We start from the raw sequence: 12,418 nt of genomic DNA, 5'->3' as shown, positions 1-12,418 counted from the left end.
TTTCTTCCTAAATTTGTGGCAAAATTTATACTGCTACATATCTTTGGTAAAAATAACCCAAATTAGTGTATATTATTTGGTCTTTGTGAAAGTTATAGAGTCTAAAAACTATGGTGTCAATCACTGAAAATTGATCACATCTGATCACACCTGATGTATCGAAGGTCTATCTCATTTCTTGAGACTCTAACAAGCCAGGAAAGCACAAATACCTCCCAAATGACCACTTTTTGGAAAGTAGACAGTCCAAGGTATTTACTAAGAGGCATGGTGAGTTTTCTGAAGTTGTAATTTTTTTCCCACAATTCTTGGGAAAATTAAGATTTATTTATTTTTTTACACAAACTGGTTATATTAACAGGTTATTTCTCTCACACAGCATATGCACAATTGCAACTACACCCCAAAATACATTCTGCTACTCCTCCCGAGTATAGCGATACCACACGTGTGAGACTTTTACACAGCCTGGCCACATACAAAGGCCTAACATTGAAGTAGCACTTTCAGGCGTTCTACAAGCATAAATTGCACATATCCTTTCTCAACCACCTATTACAATTTTGAACACCCTGGAGCACCTGGACAATGGAATTGCCCACAAAATGACCCCATTTTGGAAAGCACACACCCCAACGTATAATCTATGAGGCATAATGAGTCTTTTGAATGGTTCATTTTTTTCCAGAAGGTTTTGGAAAGTGTGGAAAAAAAATGAAAATGCATTTTTTTTTTACACAAAGTTGTCCATTTATAAGATATTTCTAACAAATAGCATGTACATAGCAAAAATGACACCCCAAAATGCATTCCGCTACTCCTCCTGAGTATGGCGATACAACATGTGTGAGACTTTTACACAGCCTGGCCACATACAAAGGCCCAACAGTAAAGTAGCACTTTCAGACGTTCTACAAGCATAAATTGCACATATCCTTTCTCAACCACCTATTACAATTTTGAACGCCCTGGAGCACCTGGACAATGGAATTGCCCACAAAATGACCCCATTTTGGAAAGCACACACCCCAACGTATAATCTATGAGGCATAATGAGTCTTTTGAATGGTTAATTTTTTTCCAGAAGGTTTTGGAAAGTGTGGAAAAAAAATGAAAATGCATTTTTTTTTACACAAATTTGTCCATTTATAAGATATTTCTAACAAATAGCATGTACATAGCAAAAATTACACCCCAAAATGCATTCCGCTACTCCTCCTGAGTATGGTGATACCACATGTGTGAGACTTTTACACAGCCTGGTCACATACAAAGGCCCAACATTGAAGTAGCACTTTCAGGCGTTCTACAAGCATAAATTGCACATATCCTTTCTCAACCACCTAATACATTTTTGAAGGCCCTGGAGCACCGGGACAATGGAATTGCCCACAAAATGACCCCATTTTGGAAAGCACACACCCCAACGTATAATCTATGAGGCATAATGAGTCTTTTGAACGGTTCATTTTTTTCCAGAAGGTTTTGGAAAATGTGAAAAAAAATGAAAATGCTAATTTTTTTTTACACAAAGTTGTCCCTTTATAAGATATTTCTAACACATAGCAAGTACATAGCAAAAATGATACCCCAAAATACATTCTGCTACTCCTCCTGAGTATGGCGATACCACATGTTTGAGACTTTTACACAGCCTGGCCACAGGGGCCCAACATCCAAGTAGCACCTCCAGGCATTCTAGCAGCATTAATTACACATATTTTTGAAAGCCCTTCATATTTCTAACACATAGCAGGTACATACCAAATAACAAAAGATTACCTGTGGTTTTAGAAGTGCAGTGGTCCACAGAGGAGAGCATCGGTCCAGGCAGCAGGTAGGAATGAGGTCAGCGACAGCAAAAGCAATCATCCAGGCAGCAGGCAGGAATACTGTCCATAGTTCGTACAGGCAGAGATACTGTCAGCACAGCCAGAGCACAGCCAAAACACAGGTCCAGGTAGCAGGTGTCCCGGCAGAAATACTGTCCAAAGTCAGTAGAGGCAGCAGGCAGATATATGGTCAACACAGCCAAAGTATTGGTCCAAGAAGCAGGAAGAAACATGGTCCATAATGTCATAGGTCATTACAGGCAGCAATATGGTCAGCACAGCCAAAGTATTGGTCCAGGCAGCAGGAAGGCCATCAAGCTTAGGGCAAGGGGGACAGGGGTAGAGGCTTCTCCCACCTAAATCGCTTTGAAGCCTCTGGGCAACCAGACCCTGTTCTGGGAGCACAGAAAACAAAAAACTGGTTTTCTCTATTCAGAATGCTATTCTGAAGCCCCTCACATATGTGAGACCCCTGTGTACTGAAGTAGATGGCCAAAAGATCAGTCCAAGTGGCAGGCAAAAACATGGTCGATCAACAGGCCAAGGTCAGTTCATGTGGAAGTCAGAAACATGGTTTAAATCGGCAGGCAGAGGCATCGTCGGTAAACAGGCTGATTTTTGTGCACGTGGAAGTCAGAAACGTGGTTTAAATTGCCAAGCAAAGACATCGTCAGTAAACAGGCCAGGGTCAGTTAATTAACATGGTAGCAGGCAAATGGGGAAATGGCAGTCTGTTAATAATAAGGGGAACTAATATTGGATGGATATATGATAATTTTTGAAGCAATCTCCGATGCACAGGCCAGGTTGGGAGGGACATTGGGGACAATAATAGCTGGTATCTCTTCTTACTCCTCCTCTGCTGCATACACGGCATTTCTTTTGGCGTCTTATTCCAGATTCTGTGGGGGGAATGTTATAGGGAAAGTGTTGCTCGTGAAGTCGACTCACGCTATCAGAGCGAATGCTTCCTAGGGCGGGACCTTGTTGGTAAATGAGGGCAGTGACGATATCTTCAATATACTTGAGGTAGGTGATTTGTTGGTTTTGAGTTGCTTTTTGGTAGCAGAGAAACTAATTAAAAAGGGCCATGTGAAACAGGTGAAATGCAACTTTCTTGTACCAATAACGGGACTTTCTGGTTGATAAATAGGGCTGTAGCATCTGATCATTTTAAATCCACCCCCCCATGTACATATTGTAATCGTGGACACATTCGGGCTTTACAATGGGGCCGCATCTTCTTTGGATCTCCACCAAGGTGTCATTGTGGATAGTAGAGAGGATGTGGACATCTTTCTTGTCCCACCACTTCATGGCCAACACCTCCTCGATCCTATTGAATGCCAATTCTCCGTTTTGCAATTTTTTTGTCAACAGATTTTTTTTTTTTAAGTACCGCAGGCCGGGGTTTTTTACTATAAAGGTGACAAAAAGGGGCAGGCTGGTATAATAGTTGTTGACATATAAATGGTATCCTTTGTCGAACAGGGGGTATGCCAGCTCCCAGACAATTTTCCCACATGTTCCAATATGTGTGGGGCAATCATGAGGCTGGAGCTGGTAGTCTTTGCCTTCGTAGATTTGGAATGTGAAGACATATCCAGTGGCTTGATCACATAATTTATTTCATTTCAGCCCATACCTGGCTCTCTTGCTTGGTATATACTGCTTGAAGTGCAGTCGGCCAGTGAAATGTATGAGGGACTCGTCCACACAAATTTTTTGGTCTGGGTTAAAAACATCTCTAAATCACTGGGAAAAGGAGTTGATTAGGGGACGTATCTTGTACAATTTGTCATGGTTGGGATGATCTCTGGGAGGGCACTGTGAATTGTCATTGAAGTGGAGAAAATGCATAATCATGTCGTATCTTGACCTGGACATGACAGTGGAATATATGGGCATATGGTGGATGGGATTGGTGGACCAATATGCATGGACTTTGTTCTTTTTTGTAAGCCCCATATTAAACGTAAGGCCCAAAAACAATTTAAATTCGTCCAGTGTTAGGCGTCGCCACTGTAACATGCGGGCATGGGAAAAATTGGGGTTGGCAGCAATAAATCGGGATGCATACAGGTTAGTTTGATCCACCATAATCTGCAGCAAATCTTGTGGGAAAAATAAAGAAAAATAATCAAATTGAGAAAAATTCATAGTGTCGGGCTGCACACCTGGCTGTGCAGTGAAAGGGGGGATGACAGCGGATCCTGAGTTGGTAGGCAACCATAAGGGGTTTGCCAGGGCATCGGGAAGGTAGAACTGGGGCTAGGTTCTTCGATTTGGGCGTGTGATTCCAGTACTTGTACTGGGCTCCTCTTCCTGGGGTCTGGCGCTGCTGGTGGTGGGCAGATCTCCTGATCTTGGTCCTGATCTCATTCTTTTGGGAGGGACGGTTTCCTCCATGGACTCGACTCTGATCCACTATCCTCCACTGGCTCGTATTCCGAACCAGAATCGGATGATGGGAGCTCCCCACTGCTCTCCTCATCCGACATGGTAAGAAGGGCATATGCCTCCTCAGGTGTGTAAACCCTTTGTGACATTATGGTAGTGCTTTTTGGTGGGCCTATGTAATGGTACTGCTGGTGTTAGTGGTGGTACCGATGTATTAGTGGCGGACCTGTGTGGTGGTACTGATGGCGGTATGGGTGGTGGTGGTACCGATGGTGGTACAGGTGGCGGTATGGGTGGTGGTGGCGGTACGGATGGCGGTACAGGTGGTGGTGGCAGTACAGGTGGTGGTGGTGGCGGCGGTACAGGTGGTGGTACTGGTGGTGATACTGGTAGCAGGCCTGTGTGGTGGGCCTGTGTGGTGGGCCTGTGTGGCGGGCCTGTGTGGTGGTATAGATGGTGGGCCTGATGGTGGTACTTATGACGGAACTGGTGGTGGTACCAATGGCAGTACTGGTAGCCTGTGTGGTGGTACCAACGGCGGTGGGCCTGTGACAGATGATTGACAGATGGGTTGATTGATTGAAAGATGGGCTGCTTGACTGGCTGATTGACAGATGGGCTGATTGATTGGCTGGGCTGATTGATCAGGTGGGCTGATTGACAGATGGGCTGATTGATGGGCTGGGCTGTGTGACAGGTCCTCTTTATTGGGGGGGTCATGTTGTGTACAGTATACAGACAGAACACTACACTGATATCTCACTTACTGATCTCTGCTCTCTCCTCACATGATCGGTGTGTGAGGAGAGAGCAGAGATTAGATAGTAACTGCTCCTGTGTTTACATTTGTGACTGGCTATGATTGGACACAGCCAGTCACGTGGTAAACAGCCAATTTCATTGGCTGTTTACTCTGATCAGGGAAGCGCTGTGTCCAAGGGACACCCGCCTCCCTCGATCCCTGCCCTTGCACTCCTCCAGCGGCACGCACGGAGCATGCCGCTAAGTTTGTCGTGACATGTGATTGGCTGTGACTTTGACACAGCCGATCACGTGGTAAACAGCCAAATTCATTGGCTGTTTACCATGTTTGGGGCATTGATGGCCTGTTGGTGGTTGTGTTATCCTGACTGGGCATCATATGACGTCCAGCAGGATAACCCCCTAGTGTGCACCCGCGGGGGCGCACAGCACAGTGATCAGGGACGGCGTGTGTCCCTCGGACACAGCGCTTCCCCAATCACGGTAAATGGCCAATGAAGTGGTTAATGTATGTAATGTATTAATAATAAAAATATTTATCCTTTTCAGCACCATGAATTATTTGTTATAAGTCCCTAAAATGGCCTGATTGGGGCCAATTTTAGAGCACTGTGGGGGTTATTTACTAAAGGCAAATCCACTTTGCACTTGAAAGTGCACTGAAACTGCACTGAAAGTGCACTTGTAGAGCAAAGTGGATTTGCCTTTAGTAAATAACCCCCATTGTCACTGTAAACTACAACAACTTACTCCAAAAACTGGTATTGAGCATTGAAATAAGAAGCCACACATTGTTGAGTATAAAACATTTTACTCCGTGCACATTCACAAGTGTGTTAGAAAAGGGTTTCTGAATAAACCAACATCTTTGGTGTATAACATTTTTATGGTTGACATTAGAAATAGCCTTTTTTGGTTAAACAGGCATGTTTAAAACCATAATAACATACACAATTCAGGAACTTACAAAGTTCAGCTTTGAAAAATTGAAGGCAATATCAGACATTAGTATGTACAAACTGTGTTGATCTTGCCTTCATCAGATGGGGTGATGTCACCCCTGTAAAAGCCAAATTTTGAAGATACACACAAATTTTTGATCCCATGCCTAATATCAACATGTGCTAGCTCCCATCATGGGGAATCAATGGACGTGTTTCGGGGGTGCAACCGTTTCCTCTCACCTACTTGAGTTGCGAGGAAGGGGTTGCACCCACAAAATACGTACATTGATATCCTGTGATGGCAGATAGCACATGTTGACACACTGTGCATCTTCAATATTTGGTTTTTATAATACTCTAGAACTTGATTTAAAAGAAAAAATTCCAAAACGGTACAATTTTTGTGTGTTTTAGATTCTGCCTAAAACATCAACGATGTTCTTCATTTTTTGTTGAACATCATTGATGTTTTCCTTTATCTTTTCTAAATCACAATTGCACACCATGATCTCCCCAATGAGGACATGTGCACTTGCACTGGTGAAATTAGTTTCTTCTTCCACAAAATCCACATCACCTAAAATAAAAAACACACCATGTATTATAAATATGCAGGCATACATCTATTACCTGAAGCTGTGGTCTCAGACACTCACCTGTTGTGGTCATTATTTCGCCCAAATCATGTACCTCGGAACCCACATCCTCAGGTTGTGATGTGGGGATTTCACCCTTCTTTAGGAGGTGGGGGGTCCCTGGTGTCCTCAGATGTCCTAAGTCTTTTCTCCTCTATGTGAATAAAAAAAAGGTATACTTAGCACACAGATATTTGAGGCAAGAAATAGTAATAGGAAACATTGCTTGGAAGTGTCGTACAATTGTCTGTTTTGGCAGAGTTCCAAGCTGAAGACGTGATTTTTTTCCCTTTCTTCAAGCTGGAATACTTACCTTTTTTGGTAAAGTTTCCCACATGGAGACACCCCTAGTATCCACTGGAGCACCTGTGTGGGACACCCTAAAAAGGGTGTTCTGGTGTTCCACACTAGTGCTCCTGCATCTAGATGTGTAAACAGCTGCTGAGTGTCCTCTCCATACACTGAATCAAGTTTGCATTTCATTCTAGTTACAAACACATCTAGACAACAAACTTCTTTTAATACAAATATGCCTGAACAAATGTAGTTAACCTGCATCTGACAAAAACATTGTATTAGTGGGCGAACGAACAATGTTGACTACGAACGATTACTGTGCCCACGAACCTGAAACTTCCATTTTAAACGCCATTTTAAACTGTACAACAGTAAAGAAAAAGACATGGAGCAGCACAAAAGTAATAATAATAATAGGAACACACAACAAAATACTTACTTTTTTGTGGCACTCTCTTGATTATTCTGTACTGATCCTGCTCCCTCAATTTGAAGTCTGACCATCATTTCCTCAGTTGATCCTTGGATTGTCGTACCTCAAAATTCTTCTGCAGACTTTTCACAACTTTAGACATGATTTTGGCCTCCCTCACATTTGGGTTTCTGTACAGTCCATATTTCCCGTCATAGTTGGGCCTCTTCAAGGTGTCCACCATCTCTACAAAGGACATATTTGAGGCCTTAAATCTCCTGGATTGGGACGTTTGTGGCCGTGGGCTTTCCACGTCATTGCTGCTCTCCTCTGCATGCACCTGTTCTGTCTCCGCCATGTGGTCTCCCACTGCGCCGAAAGAGAAGGGGCGGGGAATATACCAGAAAGAAGGTCAGGGGCAGGCGGAGTTTCATGTATGCGCAGTGTATATAAAGCGTAACACGTCGTATCTGTGAGTAGAGGACAGAGTAGCGGAAGTGCCGATCGTGCTAACGAAGGTACAGTTTTAACTTGGGGCATCAGTGGTTAGTGGCCTATACTGCTTAGAGATTGAGGCCTATATTGGGACAAGATTATGAGAGTTTAGCCTGACATTAGGGTTTGTCTTGTGTTGTGTCTTGCAGATAAAATGGATAGATTCAACAATCACAACTTCCTCCCTAGCTTCATTGATAAATACAGGGAGCTGCCCTGTCTGTGGCAGGTGAAACACCCATTTTCTAATAATAAAATAAAGAGGAAGGCAGCACTGGATCAATTGCTAGAATTGGTGAAGCCGGTGATTCCCAAAGCAACCATCCCCTATTTGAAGTGCAAAATTGGTGGCCTGAGGAGCACATATAATAGGGAGCGCAAAAAGGTTCAGGATTCCATGAGATCAGGAGCAGCAACAGATGACGTTTATGTCCCCAGGCTGTGGTACTACGACAGACTGCGGTTTTTGTCAGACCAGACTAAAATCAGACCATCACTCTCAATCCTCCCTTCCACACTTCCTTCCACCTCAGATGAGGCTTCCAACGTATAACCTGGGCCTTCCACCCAGGAAGAAGATGTGGAGGAGCCCAGCTTGATCCAGGTATAGCATTGTTCAACATATTTCTTGTCACAAAATTAATGATGTTAACTAGATGCTATTATTGATCACTAATTTCATATTTAACAAAGTGGGTTACATATCAATAGACAGTAGTAGCCAAAAATGTTTGGGACACAAATGAAAAATGCTGGGGTCAGAATGATAGTCTCTTCTATTTGTTAACATTCCATTTGCAACAGTCATGACCTCAAAATTGTGTAATTGATGACCAAAAAACTAAAACTATGTACCATTTTGGCAGCCAGGAGGTGGCAGGGGTAAGTGGCAGCCAGGAGGTGGCCAGGGAAAGTGGCAGCCAGGAGGTGGCTGTGCCCAGTAGCCTGACCGAATCGCAGGTTCCTCCCCTCTGCCTTCCAACAAAAAGGCCCAGGAAGGGGAGTAACGTGGAGGAATCAGTGCTTTCTTTGATTCGGCAGGCTACTGCGGCCCTCAGAACCACCCCCAATCTTCAAGAGGCCTATGCCTGCATGGCAGCCAGCAAAATGCAGGAAATGGAGGTGGGACAACAGCTCATTTGTGAGGAAGTCAACTATCAGGCCCTAAATGGGGGCAAATAAAGAAATCAGTTTGTCAGAACTCTGTGTGAATATCAGCAGCAAAACAACTTCATTATTCTAGCATTAGAAAGAAGAGAATGTGCTGCATTAAAAGATTAAAAAATTTGCAGCGTGACGAATGTGCTATCTCCATTACGAATGCTAGTTTTACCAGACTGAGCGCTTCCGTCTCGTACTTGATTCAGATCATGCGTGGAATTTGGTGCATCGGAATTGTCTACATGCCCTCGGAATTTACAACAATGGATTTTGTTGTCGGAAAATTTGAGATCCAGCTCTCAAACATCTGTTGTCGGAAATTCCGACAGCAAATGTCCGATGGAGCCTACACACGGTTGGAATTTAAAACAACTAGCTCACATCGAACATTTTTTGTCGGAAATTCTGATCGTCTGTACGCGGCATAAGGAGAAGGAGAAGCATGCTCCTTACATTTGTGGTCATTGGGAAGAATTACCCCCTTACAGATAGCTAAAAAGATCAATGGTGTCAGTGGGCACTTATCTGAGAGGCAGAAATTTCTCATTGCTCAAGGAAGCCCTAGCAACCCCTGGAGGAACCCCTAGGGATCCATGGAACCCTGGTTGAGAAACCTTGTTATAGAGAGTAGAAAGGCACCCTAGGTATTCATAATTTACTTGTGGTGGCTTACTTTACAGTCCTGGGAGTAGTGATGAACAGGATGCACGAGAGAAGGTAGTTGTTCTTAAAGGGTGGAGGCTGGGAGGAATCCACATTTGCCCTCATGTTCATTGTATGTATTTGACAGCTGGTAAGAGCAACCTTGACTTTGTAGAAGGAAAGGGAGCTTAATTGGTGTCCTAGGGATGAGAGTTCAATTTCCATGGAGGTGTCTAATTTGTTTTTTTTGTTTCAGTTCTGAACAGTACATTTCATTTAAAGTGTTGTAGCTTCTCTCTCTCTCGTTTTGATCCTAGTGTCATGTTTAATTCCTCTTATATACAGCATGATTGTGTGCTTCCCAAACCAACATTGGGTCCTTGTCTTTGAAAAATAGATCAAGTTCCCTGGCCACATCTGTTTGGGGATCTTGAGTAAGCTTTTATTTATCTGGGGTGAGTGTGATCTCCATAGATATTTTGGAGTGGTATGGCCAATTATAATTATAACCAAATAATAATTATTAACTATTTCAGTTTTTTTTTCAATGAAGGTAATATGTCTGTGGAGGATCAGAAATAGATAAATGCAGAGTTTTGTGGAAGGGAGCAAAAAGCATAGTCCCTTGCGTCTGGGTGTTGAAGTCAAGGGGCAATGTGTTTACAGGTAGGGTGAAGAAGAGAAGAGGTTCCTGCAGAGATATCAATAGTAGGATCCCAGGGGGTGGTTCGGGTCCCCTCCCAGAAGGAGTAGTCCTTTCACAAAAGGGGTAAGCATGTCTAGAATGGTTTTGAGAAATTGTTCTGGATTGGTAATTAAAACAAACTGTGAAGATCTTGCGAGCTACCTATTATAAATATATAAATAAAATTATTTAATGCGTGGTGATAATCGACAGCTGCTAGCACTAATCACGTCTCATAAAGGCGTGTGAAGACAAAATAAATTAAAAAATGACTAAGCTGCGCTATCTCCTGATGTTCTTCCCAACAATAAATCTAAAGTGCCAACATTGAAGCAAAAAATAAAAACGTGATAAAAATAAAAAAATATATATCAAAAAGATTGTATATAAAGTCCTTTGTTGCTGTGATAATATAATCTGTGATGTGCGTTACACTCCACAGACAAAATGAATTAAGAATAATAATACAAACTCTTTAAAGAATATATATATGGTGCCACAAACGTGAATCATAAAGTGCTATAGTGCATAAATCAGTGACATCTTGATCAAACAAAGGTCAGTCCAGCATAATAAATATATAGTCCTTGTTAGATATATAATGGTGACTTCATAAAAACGTGAAAACAAGGTGTTGCGGTGTCCACACTCAGGTGCTCCCCACCCCAGCAATAACCGCTCACCTCAGAGCGTGTGACCTCGCAATTAAATTTGGTCAACTACGCATGTGAATCACCTTAGGGATTCTAAGTTAGCTGTATGGTCCCAAACCGCTCACTGGTGCTGTTTCCTCATATGCAAACAGTAAAAAGGAACTCCATAGCGTAATACCATTTTAACACAGTTTATTGTACAAACAAAAAGCCCCAGTACAGGGTACTCACATGGGTTAGGTGCTTGTAGTGCACCACTCTATAATGTGCCTAAAACACTGGGTTTAGGTTGAGGTCATATGTCCATTCTCTGTGAGGCAGACCAGTTGCTTCCTACACCATCCTGTCCCCTCCCCTACGTGTGACGATACAAGGGAAATTTAGTATCTTCCTCAGGGGTAAGGTAAGGTAAACCGGATCTCTATCACCAAAAGGCCAGTGCGGATACATGTTCATGCACATTGCACACGTGCTAATATTTATAAATGAAAGGCCAATGTCATTTCTGCAGTGCTAGTTCATCGTGCACATATTTGTGCGTATGTGCGAATCCGTGCGTGGACACGTGCACATACCCCTTAGCGCCCAGTGGCCTATTTAAACTGCTCTATCACTGTGAACAGTCGCTGGATGGTCTTCAGCTTGTTCCTGACTTCCCTAGACCTGATCTGCTGTTCCTGTTTGCTTGTGTATGACCCAGCTTGCCTTTGGACTTTGCCTCTGCTTGTGCTTTAGCTCTGTTTCCTAGTATCTCGACCTTGGCTTGTTTACTGGATCTGATCTGCCTGCTGAATTTGTACCGCACTGCCTGGCTGTTACCGACCCTGGCCTATCTTCTGGACTTGCTTTGCCTGCCGATTCGGTACCTCACTACCCGGTTGCCGCTGACTGTTGCTCGTCTCCTGGTTCTGCTTCTGTCCCACGCTCTGGTGCCAAGCTGCTCTTGCATCCTGTTCTGAGAACTGTAACTACCAGCTGTACCCACCTACAGAGTGGACATCACCAGCCAGCTGCTACGGCACTCATGCCTCTCCTTGCCTTTACACTCTCTGCCCCCACCTTCAGGAGTGTTAGGCAGGAGATGCAAGAGAGGCCTCCACAACATTCCAGTCTTCTCCAGGTACATGATAACAAGTTTATCTGCAAAATCTATTTTGCCAGAATTACATTGTACTGATTTTATGAACCATGTCATTTATGTAATGAATCATCTGAAAGTACACCTCATGAAAAATGTTGATGCTTTTAACACATTTAAACACATACAAAAACTAAAGAAACCACACTGGGGCTCTAATAAATGCTGTAACAAATAGCTACCATAATACATAGTATGACAATTATCACAAAATATGTGCAGTGTCATGTGTTCCGGCTCCACCAATGCGTTTCGTCAGAGGTAATGTTTCCTCTCTCCATGGCCATCTTGTTTTCTGGAATAGGAGTTGTCTACAGTATGTGACATGAAATGCCTGGTATTGATAGTGCAGATAGTGGTAG

The 12,418-nt window shown here is 43.2% G+C and overlaps 1 protein-coding gene across 1 annotated transcript in view; it reads right to left on the bottom strand.

The window, feature by feature from the left end:
• The window catches only part of GRIN2A (glutamate ionotropic receptor NMDA type subunit 2A), a 1,538,644-nt gene that overhangs the window by 735,654 nt on the left and 790,572 nt on the right, over positions 1–12,418 (bottom strand). The gene's annotated exons all lie outside the window — the stretch shown is intronic.

The sequence above is a fragment of the Aquarana catesbeiana genome, linkage group LG06 (genome assembly GCF_042186555.1).
Source record: "Aquarana catesbeiana isolate 2022-GZ linkage group LG06, ASM4218655v1, whole genome shotgun sequence".
Lineage (NCBI taxonomy): Eukaryota > Metazoa > Chordata > Amphibia > Anura > Ranidae > Aquarana > Aquarana catesbeiana.
The sequence above is the reverse complement of the archived record's forward strand: the minus strand, read 5'-3'. Positions and strand labels throughout refer to the sequence as shown.